At 41.7% G+C, this 12593-nt stretch overlaps 1 protein-coding gene across 1 annotated transcript in view; it reads right to left on the minus strand.

Annotated features, from left to right (window-relative positions):
- LRRC72 (leucine rich repeat containing 72) overlaps positions 1-12593 on the minus strand; it is a 53658-nt gene that overhangs the window by 24645 nt on the left and 16420 nt on the right.

Raw genomic sequence — 12593 nt, forward strand, 5'->3', positions numbered from 1 at the left:
TTTCTTCTTGGTACACTCGAAATTATTTTTAAGGATTAGCCGTAGGCCAGCAAGGCATACTAACCTGTGCATGAGTGGCCTGCCGCAGTACGTTTTCACTTGCAGAAATCTGTTGAAACCAAGGGCTGAACTCCTTGTATCTTACTACTTACTGTCTTTTTGCCCTATTGACCCACTTTTTGTTTCTCTAAACTTCTACCTGCTTCAGCATTTTGAGTCAGATTTCCTGAGTGATGGTCTAATCCTGGACTCTTTCTTTATGGCCTCATCTATAACCATCTCCTCTTCTCTAGTCCTCTGCCCTTCTAATAAACAGATCTCAGTTTAGCCATGGGCTCTGCAATCTGAATACACACAGGAGGCAGCTCTGCCAGATCAGGCCCAGTGCTAACAGCTCAACCAGCCACCATCTGCAATTAGAGGGCAAGGCACAGTATAATCCTGTTCATCATTCAGAGTTCATCTTTTTCACAAAGCCTTTCCTGACAACTCCTATGCTCATGAACCTCCATTTTCTTGACCATCCCAAATGCTTACTTTGACTTGTACAGTTAATCACTTGAACACTTGAGTTTTGTGTGTTCCTTAAGGAAAGGAACCATGTTTCGTCAGCACCTTATCCTTTCTACCTCCCTACTCTCCTAACAATATAGCGAAGAAGTCGCATCTTACTTTTAAGGTTAGAATCAAAATTCCATATGAATGGAAATAATAAAAAGTATTCTCTCGAAATTCCTCAAATGAACCATTAGATACTGTATACATAATATGGGGTATTCAATGCCAAACTGTATGTCAGAAATTATTCTGGTACCCTGTAAGGAGAACGCCTATTGTTTTTTTTTAATATTGACTCTATAACATCCATCAAATTTAAAAGATGTATTTGCATTGTGAAGATGAGACATGGTAGAGCCGTAGAGGAGGCGCAGTTATGTTCTAACAACTGCAGGTAAGTTAAATGTAAGAATGATACCTTTACTATTTAACACAGGATCTAGCAGAGAAAAGATTCTCATGAAAGAGTTATTGATCAAGTGTTTAGTACTTTATGTATACAAGAATATATGTTCCTGATTGTAAGTTCTTTTTTGTGTGTTTTCTAAAGCTTATCATAGGAACTATTAATTTTTTTTTTTTTGAGATGGGGTCTCTGTCACCCAGGCTGGAGTACAGTGGCACGATGTCAGCTCACTGCAACCTCTGCCTCCTGGGTTCTAGGTTCAAGTGATTCTCCCACCTCAGCCTCCCAAGTAGCTGGGACTACAGGCACATGCCGCCATACCCAGCTAATTTTTTATTTTTAGTAGAGATGGAGTTTCACTATGTTGGCCAGGCTGGTCTTGAACTCCTGACCTCAACTGATCCACCCGCCTCGGCCTCCCGAAGTGCTGGGATTATAGGCGTGAGCCACCACGTCTGGCCAGGAACTATTATTATTAGTTAAATAAAAATATTTTGCTCATTGATGAACAGATTCAGAAAAAGGATCCCAACCCATCTGACTTAGTGAGGATTTATTGGACATTTTATTCATGCCCCTCTCAAATCTCAGAAAAGCCTTTTTAGATTTGTACTCAAAGTTTGAAAACTAACTTCTTTGATGAATTTTCTTTACTTTGTTTTTATATTGGCAACATTCACAAATTATGAAGCTATAAAAGGCACATCATGTGCTGTTCATCTGATCGTTCACAGACTCATCTCCACCAAATTATGCCAGCACTCCTCCTGGAGGACGACTAGTAGTTTCACCAAATGTTTTGTTATGTCATGAGAGAAGCCGTGTTTCCCCAAGGTAGGAGAAACCGTTCAAAGCCAGAAGGTGAGTGTCCCTGTTGGCTCCTTATCACTTTCTAACTTTTCCCACTGGCCTCCTGGCAGCAATTCGCTGCCTTCTGTTCTTCCTCTCACCACTCCCTGCTTTAATAATAGCCACACTTGACATCAGCATAGGAAAAGAACGCCAGTGGAAATCATGACTTTTTCCTCTCTCTTCTTCCAGTTACCTGCCAACCACACATTAATAGAACATTACTAATTAGCTGAGACTTTAATTTCTCTTGCATTGCTCATTAAAACAAGAAGAACACTAATAAACCCGACAGTTTGACCTTGATTATAGAATCATGGTTTTCCCACGAGCATTAACATCCTTGGACCATGATCATAGGGATTATAGGATTGCGGTGTTTGTGAAGGTTAGGGGGAGTGAAGGGAGATAGAGTGGAGTCAAAGCCAAATCATGAGGACCTTGGGGAGCTATTAGAAGATCTTGTTTAGAAGAATGTTATTGCCCAATTAGATTTTAGAAAGAAAATGGCCGATTTACAGGGGATATTAAGTACAATGGCAGGAGATGAATAAGGAGGGCGTTTCCCTAATTCAGAAGAATTTGTGGTGGCCCAAAGTAGAGTAAAGGTTGCAGAAGAAGAAAGAAGTGGAGGAAATTGAGGTAGTATTTCAAGGTAGAATTCAATAGACATTGCAAGATAGCAAGTTATTAAAGTCAGGAACATTATAAGACATGCTATTGTCCTGATACTCAGCTATTATTAAAATAAAATGTTATTTATTTATTTATTTATTTTGAGATGGAGTCTCACTCTGTCACCCAGGCTGGAGTGCAATGGTGCAATCTCTGCTCACTGCAAATTCCACCTCCAGAGTTCAAGCGATTCTCCTGCCTCAGCCTCCCGAGTAGCTGGGATTATAGGCGTGTGCCACCGCACCCAGCTACTTTTTGTATTTTTAGTAGAGATGGGGGTTTCCCCATGTTGGCCAGGCTGGTCTCGAACTCCTGACCTCAGATAATCTGCCCGCTTCGGCCTCCCGAAGTGCTGGGATTACAGGTGTGAGCCACCTTGCCTGGCCATAAAATGTTATTATTATTATCCATTTAGAGAAATCTATATTACTGATTCTCAGGATTACTGTAGGATTTATATTTAGTGTGGCATTTCATAAATCATATGTCTTAGCTTAGGCTTGGAGCATAGCAAGTGTTCAATAGATGACTATTATTTAACCATTATTATTAATTTTATGGAGCTGGGAGCTTTTATATTTAATGTAAAATACATACAGGTAATCACTAGGGTATTACTAGGTACAAATGTATACCACCATGAATTTAAAATTAAGGAAGAATTCAGGGTTTCTTAATCTCTACAACAATCACATATATTGGACCAAATAATTCTTCGTTGGAGTTGATGGGGCAGGGGCTGCCCTGGGGGTTGTACATTAGCATCCCTGGCTTCTTACTCAGTAGATGCTAGTAGCATACACGTCCCAATCAGAAATGTCTCTAGACATTGTGAAATGCCCCCTGGGAGGCAAAAACGCCCCCAGTTGAGAAATGCTGATTTAGATACAAGAGAAGAAAATATATTTATTAAGTGCTTATTATGAGCTGGGCATTAAGCTAGATGTTTTCACAGACACTGTACAATATAATCCTAACAAAAGCCCAGTGTTATTTATTTGACCCCCATATCCCCAGTTTACCTAGGAGAAAACCAAGGCTCAGAGAAGTTAAACAACTTTCTCAAGATCCAGACATCATAAGTAGTAGCAGAGTGAACATTCAAACCCAAGTCTATCTGACTCCCAAACCAAAGATTGGCATATATTACATCATAACTGAGCTCTTTAATTTGGGGAGACTTCTATCTAAACCATCCAAACTTACTAATTTGAAAATATCTTGAAGTATATTAGTTTATTAGATTGAGCACTGGAAAATATTCGATGCATCAATTTATTCCTAGTATTTCAACAATAGCCCCAAAAGGTGTCTAAAATGCATCCAAAAATTTTGACCAGAAATGGAAAGAAGAAATGTAATAATCTCTGAAAACTTCCAAATTGTAAAAATAAACAGAATGTAGCCTTACTAATCTTTACTATAAACTCATTAGGAAGGAGCATATTATTATCTTATTTTAAGATGATGAAACTGAGGCACAGAGAGGTTAAGTAATTTACCCACGATTATACAGCTACTACATGGTAGAACTGGGTAGGCTTTGACCCAGGCTCAAGTACCTGCTGGAAACCACTGCACTTTACTAACGTTCAGGACAGGAAGCTGAACTGTCCAGCCCAGCTCATTCTCAGACTTCGTTTGAGCCCTGGCCTGCCTTGTTCTACCTACCTGATCTAACTTGACCTCTCAAGTTTTCTGGGTTCTTCTCAACAGTTGCTCTAACCGAGCTGCCATCTCTCAAGCTAGTTTTGAGTTCCAGGCACTGTCCTATCTTTTCCCCACCTCTTAGGTGGTGTTCTTATGTTTTTTAAAGAACTTTTCAGCAGAACCTAGATAGATTCATATGGTTACCAATCAATCCAAACTAAAAAGAAGATCCAACACCAGCGCTAAGCAACATCACACACAAGTAACTGCACTTGTTCTTCACTTCTTCCACTCTTCCTTTCAGCATTCCGTTTTCTCCTCCTGGCATCTTCTTAACCTTGACCATCCCAATGTCCTCTTTGCCTGCACACTTCATTTCCTTTCATGTGCTCTGGAGTCCCATTTCTGCGTCTTCCAGAGGTAAACTATTATATTCTCCCTAAAGATTAATATATTAGCCATCTCAGGGTATTTCTTTTAAATTAGAAGATTATAATCAATGATGCTGTAATTGTTGATTTTAACATCCCCGAATAGATATGTGTGATCTCAGAAAACTTTTGAATGTTCCTCAAATTATGCTTCATAACAACTCATTATTATTAGCTTATGAAATCAGCTTTGGGGACTGAGTTGAAAAAACAGATTTTCTCCTCTGCTCTCACACACAACACAGAAGACTTTTTTGACCAAATGTGTGGGGCTTTTCCCCTGCATACCATGCAAGCAATTAATTATGCATCAGACACCAACTGTGTGTCCTCCAGTTGAATTTCTGTACCATCTCCCTGGAGATCGCATCAGATCTCACAGGTCCGGGGCTCAGTCCCACAAGACTGCCCCCCCACCCCACTTCTGATGCCAATTGCAAGCCCCAGGTTGTTTTACCTGTGCTTCTGACCAACTGGCTGTAAATTGGGATCCCCATTACCCCCTCCTTGGACTTGAAATTTGCTGGAGTGGCTCACAGACCTCAGTGAAACACTTCCATTTACTTTTTTTTTTTTTTTAAATAAAGGATATTACAAAGGATGCAGATGAAGAGCTGCATACGGCAAGGTATGGGGGAAGGGATGCAGAGCTTCTATGCCCTCCCCCCGGGTACCACTCTCCAGGAACTTCCATGTGTTCAGCTATCTGGAAACTCTCTGAACCCAGTCTTTTAGGATTTGTATGAAAGCTTTATTGCATAGGCATAATTGATTAAATCATTTGCCATTGGTGATCAATTTAACCTTCAGGCCCTCTCCCTTCCCGGAAGTAGGGCTTCCGGGAAGCAGAAGTCCCAACCTTCTAATTTTGCCTTAGTGTTTTTGATGACCAGCCCCCATCCTGAAGCTGCCTGGGAGCTGCCAACCATCAGTCAATTCTTTAGCATACTAAAAGATGCTTATCACTTTGAAGATTCCAAGGATTTGGGGAGTTGTATGCCAGGAAATGAGGACTGGGACTAAACATATATTTCATAACATCACAGGGACTATGTCCATTAAACCCGAATAGTGTCATCAATATAAAGAATGGCTTCATAAAGTTTATTATTATTGGCTCGTAGGTGGCCATTTGGTTCTGGTGTCTTCATGTGATCTCTGTCTATGTGCATATGTCTAGTCTCTGGCTGTCTCTGTCCTAGTCTCCTTTTGTTATAAGAATTTTAGTCATATTGCATTAGGTCCCACCCTAATGACCCATTTTAGCTTAATCACGTCTTTAAATGTCCTGTTCCCACATACAGCCACATTCTGAGGGACTGGGAATTAGGGCTTGAACATATGAATTTGAGGGAGACACAATTCAGTTCCTAACAAAAAGCTAACAAAAAAGCCAAACAAATATAAACTCCGGGGAATTGAAGGAAGTATAATCAAGGACAACATTAAGCTGAATACATGGCTTAGCTCTGAATAGCATACTTTGTCATAACAATATACCAGTGAATATTGATTTAACCAAAATTACAATACAACCACATCAGGAGAATGGGGAAAAGAAAGTACGCATGTGTGTGGTACAAGTGAGGGCAGGAAAGAGAAAGAATTAAATGCTCATTTCCTTAGTGAAAATTCAATAGCTGTTTTCTAGAAGAGAAAAATCAAGAAGTAGCAGCAATACCAGCAAGTGACTTAGAGAAAAGCTGATAAGTAACAAAAGATCACTTAAAAGAATTGAAAGTTGTTGCAACTGGGAAATGACAAGTGAGAGCAGATGTGCGCAACCCTTGCTAACTTAGAGAATTAGCCAATTCTTTCAATTCAAATTATATGTTTATATAGCTATGCTAAGAACAACATAAAGAAAAGGAGTAAGGAAGTTGGGTCTTACTGTTTATTCTGTGACTACCGTGTGCAAGTTTCTCTGATTAGTACTTTACACTTGTCATCGCATTTATTTTTCATGACAACCCTGGCAGCAGTCAGAAAGAATAAATACCCCATATTGTCTAAGAAGAACATCAATTTAGAGATATGTGATTTGCTGTATGTTATTAGCTGGTTAGTGATAGAACCATTGCTATACTTCAGTTCTCAGTTCTACACCGGTTTTTATTTTATTTTTTTGAGATAGGGTGTCACTCTGTTGCCCAGGTTGGAGTGCAGTGGTGCAATCACAGTCACTGCAGCCTCACCCTCCTGGGCTCAAGCATCCTCCCACCTCGGCGTCCCAAGTAGCTGGGACTACAGGCACACACCACCATACGTGACTAATTTTAAAAATTTTCATAGAGATGTGGTCTGACTATGTTTCTCAGACAGGTCTTAAACTCCTGGACTCAAGCAACCCTCTAATCATGGCCTCCCAAAGTGCGGGGATGACAGGCATGAGCCACCTCACCTGAAAACATCTGTTATTTTAATAACTATCCTTTTCTGGTACTCTAACAGGAATCATTAATGCAGATATTAGTACTTTTCCTTTTATTTTTATCTTTCTAAACATTAATAAAATATGGGACACAGTTATAACTTTTTGGCTGTGTAGCATCTAAAACTCTTCCCCACAATTCAAGGAATTTCTTGTCTAATGAGTCTTGGTGGCAATCAGAAACTACACCCCATCAAACAAGATATTTGCTTTTCCAGACTTCTGGCAGAGAAGGCACGGATTCATGACCTTGATGCACCCAATCTGAGCTTCTAATCAAGAGCTATTCATGCAAAGAAGCAGAGACAGTTGAAAGTTAATTCTGGTGATGGTAGAGATGGAGAGAAAAAATATTGCTTTCCACAGCAGTGGAAATGGTCGCAGTGGTGACAGTGGATGTGTCCAGTGGCTGGTGCTGGTGACACCAACAGTACAAGCCACTGCTTCTATTGTTGATTGTTTTCCTGCAAACAGTGTTTGTGGAAAGTAGTTCTGTGACATGGTTTTGACCATGGATCCCTTTGATTTTGAGAACTTTCTGAACTTGATTCTCAATCTCCATAATATCTATCCAATATCTTTTTGACAAATTATTTTTCTGCTTAAATCGGCCAAAGCATGCTTCTGTCATGTGAACTTCTGTTACCTTAACTAGTACTCATGCAAAGAAATATCCTTAGCCATGATGTCCAATAAACAGAAACTGACATTTTCAAATGAACAAAAAGTAAAATACTAAACAAAATATTATCAACTTGCCCTCCTCAAATTTATAACTGGTGACTAATTACATGCCATTTGGATTCACCGAAAAAATGAAAATATTGTATTTATGAGAAAATATTAGAGTTTTTATTTACTCATTCTTCCACTCAGCAAACATTTGCTGAGCATCTACTATGTGCCAGACTCCGTGCTAAGTTCTGGGGGAACAGCCATGAAGAAAATAGACAAAAATTTCTGCTCTTATTGTAGTAGGGAAAGATTAAATAAATAATACATACAATGAGTAAATTATATATTATGACCTAAGTTGATAAGTGCTATGTGAAAAAAATGAAGCTTGGAGATTGTGTTGCAGGATCTTGGGGATATTGCTTCACCAGTCGGAAACCTCTGTGGCCAGTGGCACCTTTGCCTGAGTTTTGCTCTGGCCTGCTGGGCTGGTTCTGCCCACTCAGCCTGGAAGGCTGTGCTCAGCTCCTGCTACCAGCTTGGATCCCATGCCTGTCAAGGGTGAGCCAGGCACAGAGCACTGAGGGGTGTGTGAACAAGTGAGGGGTCCAGCCGGCTGTGGCAGGACAGGCGGCTCCAGGGGTTGGCATGGGCACGAGCTTCCTGTGAGGCTGTGGCTGGGCCAGGTGTATCATAAGCAGCTTCCATGACTGACACTGGGGAATGCGGTGTGGTGCCCAGAAGCTTGAAGATGCCAGGAACTGCAGAACCCTAAAGAGGGTGTCACAGCCCTGGCTTGCGGAGCTCCTAGGTCTGGGTTCCCCAAAGGGCCTCAGCTCTTCTCTCCTTCTCTCTTCTCTCCTTCTCTCTTCTCTCCTTCTTGTCACCCACAGTGTGGCAGGCAAGGGGCGTGTTTTCAGCCCTGTTTGTGTTACAGCTCTTTTAGCTCTGCCATTCAGCAGGTCTCAAGTTCTTCTCCTACATCCAGGAAGAATGAGGTACACAGACAACTGGAGGGTATGCAAGACAAAGGGGAGCTTTACTGAGCAATAGAACACCTTAGAGAAGACCCGCAGTGGGCAGCTCCTGTCCATAGCAAGAGTGCCCCAACAAGTGTCCAGCTCTCAGCAGAGAGGATAGTTCCTCTCTGCAGCTGGTCATCCTGTTGTCTCCTCAATCTGGCTGAGTTCAGGGCTTTTATGGGCCTTAGAGGGGAGGAAGTGCTTGCTGGTCGGTTCATGGGCAGCAATGGGCGGGCCCAGAAAAGGTACCACAAGTTTTCACTCTGGTCCATGGGACTGCCAGCCCAGCCCTCAGCCTTTAGGCCCTCTCCAGCTTGAAGGTGGGGCTTCACCGGGGACCTGCCTCCTTCTGCCCAGGAGCCTGTGTGCCTTCTGCCACTGTTCATGGAGCTCAGATTGTTCACACCAAGGGGCACCTGCAGGCCAGGCCAGTGCTGAGCTGCCCTTAGCTCCCCTTCAGCCTCCCTCCCATGCTTCTTGGTGCCCAAAGTCTGGAGGGGGCCAAGGTTGGAGGAGGCTGAGGTACCAGCATTGCCTCGAGTGTGTGTACCCCCAGTCAGGTTGTGACAACAGCCTGGCTTGAGCTCAACTTTGCTCTGTTATCAGAGTGGGTGCTGACAGCAGGGAGAAGCCAGACAGCAGGAGGAGGCACTGCTGAGCCTGCAGGCATAGGAGGGGCCTTCCTGGGTCCCTGAGAGTGCAGGGAGATGCCTGGGTCCACAGAGGCAGTTTGGGCAGCTGCAGCTGTGCCTGGGAGGATGGGGCTTCTGCCTGCTCCCAGCTCCCAAGAGCACAGGGATGCCCAGGTTGCAGCCATGGCTTGGGCAGCTGTAGTTGTGCCTGGAGAGCTCCTGCCATCTCCGTGGAGCATGGCACCACCCCAGTCCCAGCTCTGCCTTGGGACCCCTCTCTGCTCCCCACTCCATGCCCAACGACACTGCTCCTCCACCAGCGGGTGACTCGGCCTGGCCCCACTGCAGCAGCTCCCAGGGTGGCCGGCTCTGGTGGGGTCTCCCAGGGGTGGGATCCAGGGCCTTTCCACCTCCCTTCCACGTTTTCCTGGCTGTGTCTTCCGCTGGGTAATCACAGGTTCCCAAGACACGGCAAGGAGTGAGGTTAAGGCCACAGTGGAGGCTCTGGGCCTGGGAGCGGGTCCTGCCTGGCTGTGCGAGGGTGGAGGTGGTGCAATTGGCTGCCTTGGGGATGTGGGGCACAGGGGTCCCACTGCCACCACTGCTGCTCCCACAGCTACTCCTGCTGCCACTGTCCACACCTCCCTGCTGCAGCTGGTGTAATGGCAGCAGCTGCTCCAGATGGCCCGCCACCGCCATCAATTGGAAGTGGTAGAGTGAGGTAGTGTTACATTTTAGCGGGGTTGGACAGAGTAGGCCTTGTGGAGGACACAATGTTTGAACAGACTGTCGATCACAGGGAGGGAGAGGGCCACTGCAATATTTGTAGGAACAGCACTGGGGACAAGCCAGTGCACAGGTCCAGAGACAGTATAGTGCCTGGGGTGTCTAAACCAGAATGAGCCAGAGAGAGATGGCAGGTAATAAGGTCAGAAGAGAACCAGAGGCCCAATGTGTACAGGACATTGTTGGTTACTGTAAGAACTTGGCTGAATGTAACAGAAAACCACCAGAGGTTTTGAGCAGAGGAGTGACGTGTTTTCACTTAGGTTTCCACAGATCACTCTGTCTGCTGTATGGAATGATTCTCAGTGGAGGTGGGGGGAATTCTGCCCCCCAGGGAGCATTTGACAATATCTGGAAATATTTTTGTTTGCCACTCCCGGGGGGGCATCTCCTGGCATTAATGGGTAGAGGCCAAGGATGCTGCTGAGCATCCTAAAATGCACAGGACAGACTCCACCACCAAGAATTATCCAGGTCAAAACGCAATAGTAGCAAGGTTGAAAAACCATAGGGGCAAAGTCCCATACATAGACCAGTGATTAAACAACATGATGAAATTCTGAAAAATTCTGTACTTATGTGTTAAATAAAACGGTATGTTATTGTACGTTTAGTACTGAAATCCCAATATTTACTAAATTTACATAGAACATGAAACATTAGTTGGGAAGCATTTTAATAATATACCCTAAATTATATAGGAGTAAAAAAAGAAACATTTCAATATACTTTTAGAATTTCTAACCTTATTTTTATGGTATTCTTATCCAATAAATTAAAACAATGCATTCATTTCTATCTTAGTTTAAAATGTTTACAGTGCTTACACAGTCCATACCTTAAAAATATTCAGAAATAACTGTTTTTAACCAATCCAGACTTTAATTCTCATGTTTTTCCCTCTCTTTTCCAACATACTAAAATATTTGTACCTGCTCTTTCCAAAAATAGGTTACATTTTTTGGTTAAATCATTAAAAACCATAACTAGATATGTATTGTACATATCTTCAAATTTCACAACCATGCAGTGAAGTGTTATTTAGGTTATTTATATGATTTGCTTTTTAAAGAAGTTTTAAAATATGGAGCAAAATATAATTTTTTCAACAAAGTTGACACAAAGGATAAAATTAATGTTGCCCTAAGGTAACAGAAACATGTAAGAGCCCAAAATATATGGAATGTATGGCAATTTATTTTGTTTTTTTAATAGCTCTTACATCTTACAATGGAGTTTGTACTGCTCTAAATAGTTTTTTGGAACAAAGTATTGTATAAATGAATAAACAAATACATATACCCATAAACAAATACATATAAATGAATAAACAAATACATATACCCAAACTTAATATAGAAATAAATCTGATTAAAGAGGCCAACATAAATTCCATGATACAAATCACATTGTAAAGCTACCTGAAAAAGTACAGCCATTCAAAGGATTCTTTATCAAATATTTGTAACAGCACATTAAAAATAATTATTTCAATTTCCAACGTATGATTTGCTAATTTTGTAAACCAATATTCCTTCCTAAAATACATAAATTTGTGCTATTTGCTGAATTCTCAATATGCACTTCATGTCTAGGAGCTAGGAAATCATAACAGTATCGAAGATTGAGCCTGAGACATTTCTTAAAACATTTACTCTTTATTTTTATTTTATTTTACCTTAAGTTCTGGGATACATGTGCAGAACGTGCAGGTTTGTTACATAGGTATACATGTGCCATGGTGGTTTGCTGCACCCATCAACCCGTCATCTAGGTTTTAAGTCCTGCATGCATTAGGTATTTGTCCTAATGTTAAAGGATTTATTCCAAATCTGACCATTCTCTAGTCAGTTAGTGTGAGTGATGTTATTATAAATATCTCAATTATTCTTTAGATAATGATGTTTATAAACAATGACTTTGCCAGAAGCGTCTTTTCATGTAAACTGAATTTATAAAATTTATTAACCATTGGTTTTTGCTGCACAGCAGAAACCCAGATTCCATTTTGAATACTTGCTTGGTGAGGCGTTAGACAGGTTCTTCATCTGAGACAAAATGAAATATACCAAGCTACTGTTGTACTTCCAGAAATAGAAGGATATTAACATTGTGGCACCAATATTATGAATGCATAGTCATTATTGGACATCCATAAAAGAAATTTTTGAAGTAATGAGCAAAGACAGAAGGAGATTATATCTATGTGCCATATAAATTGTTGTGTAAAATATAGGTCACTTAGGTAATTTATCTGAGACTAACTCAACCTTTCATGAGAGGCTGGAAGGAATGAATCCACGGACCTGAAATTCTCTGGGTCAGACTTGTTAGAGAAAGAAACGAGGAAGGGAGACTTTAGACCTAAGAGCAGCTGCCTCCCACTAATTATGTCAGCGGATGTTAGGAAAACATGATGTCGAAAAGGAGGAGATGCAGCACTAATGAATATCTATGCAATATGAAGCTAAACAAGCC

Source organism: Pongo abelii, chromosome 6 (assembly GCF_028885655.2).
Source record: "Pongo abelii isolate AG06213 chromosome 6, NHGRI_mPonAbe1-v2.0_pri, whole genome shotgun sequence".
Classification (NCBI taxonomy): Eukaryota; Metazoa; Chordata; class Mammalia; order Primates; family Hominidae; genus Pongo; species Pongo abelii.